This window comes from Mandrillus leucophaeus, unplaced genomic scaffold (assembly GCF_000951045.1).
Source record: "Mandrillus leucophaeus isolate KB7577 unplaced genomic scaffold, Mleu.le_1.0 Scaffold322, whole genome shotgun sequence".
Classification (NCBI taxonomy): Eukaryota; Metazoa; Chordata; class Mammalia; order Primates; family Cercopithecidae; genus Mandrillus; species Mandrillus leucophaeus.
In genome coordinates, this window is record NW_012103388.1 from 785992 (window position 1) to 787053 (window position 1062).

The window sequence follows — 1062 nt, forward strand, 5'->3', positions numbered from 1 at the left end:
ACCTCAGGTAATCCACCTGCCTCAGCCTCTCAAAGTGTTGGGATTACAGGAGTGAGCCCCTGCACCTGGCCTTTTTTTTTTTTTTTTTTTTTTTTGGAGACAGTTTTGCTCTGTCACCTCGGCTGGAGTGCAGTGGTGTGATCTCAGCTTACTGCAGCCTTGGCCTCCGGGTTTCAAGTGATTCTTGTGCCTCAGCATCCTGAGTAGCTGGGATTACAAGTCTGTGCCACTACACCCAGTTAATTTTTTGCATTTTCAGTAGAGACGAGGGTTTCCCTATGTTGCCCAGGCTGGTCACGAACTTCTGACTTCAAGTGATCTGCCTGCCTCAGCCTCTGGAAGTGCTGGGATTACAGCTGTGAGTCGCTGTACCCAGCCCTCATCTTATGTCTCTCTTCATCTGGTTCTTTATCCTTTAAAATATACTTAAATATACTTAAAATATACTTAGTAACAAATCGGTAAATGTAAGGAAGCGTTTCCCTGAGTTCTGTGAGCCACTCTAGCAAATTAATGGAACCCAAAGAGAGGGCTGCAGGAACCACAACTGACGGGTTGGTCAGAAGTTATGGAGGCCTGGACTGCAACTGGTGTCTGAACGGGGTGAGGGGGCCGTCTTGGGGATTGAGCCCTCAACCTGTGGGATCTGATATTGTTTCCAGGTAGATAGTGTAGGAATGGAATTGGAGGACGCCTAACTGATGTTTGCTGCAGAATTGATTGCTTGATTGCTGGTGATGAGAAAATTCCCATATATTTGGGGATCACAAGGAGTCTTTTGTATTAACTGTTGTTGTGTTGTTGTGTGAGATAGTTTGCAAATTTCTGTAGCCTTACATATCTGGGAGCCGGATTGCTAGCTAAAAGGCACATACCCCTTTGACTTTGCTAGGTATCACCCACATGCTGCCCAAAGCAGTTGTCCTAGTCTACAATTCTAACAGCAATAGATAAGAGTTCTTTTGGCTCCACATGCTCACAAACACTTTATACAGTCATTTTAATTTTTGTCAATCTGATGGCTGTAAAATAGTATCTCACCCTAGGTATAAATATACATTT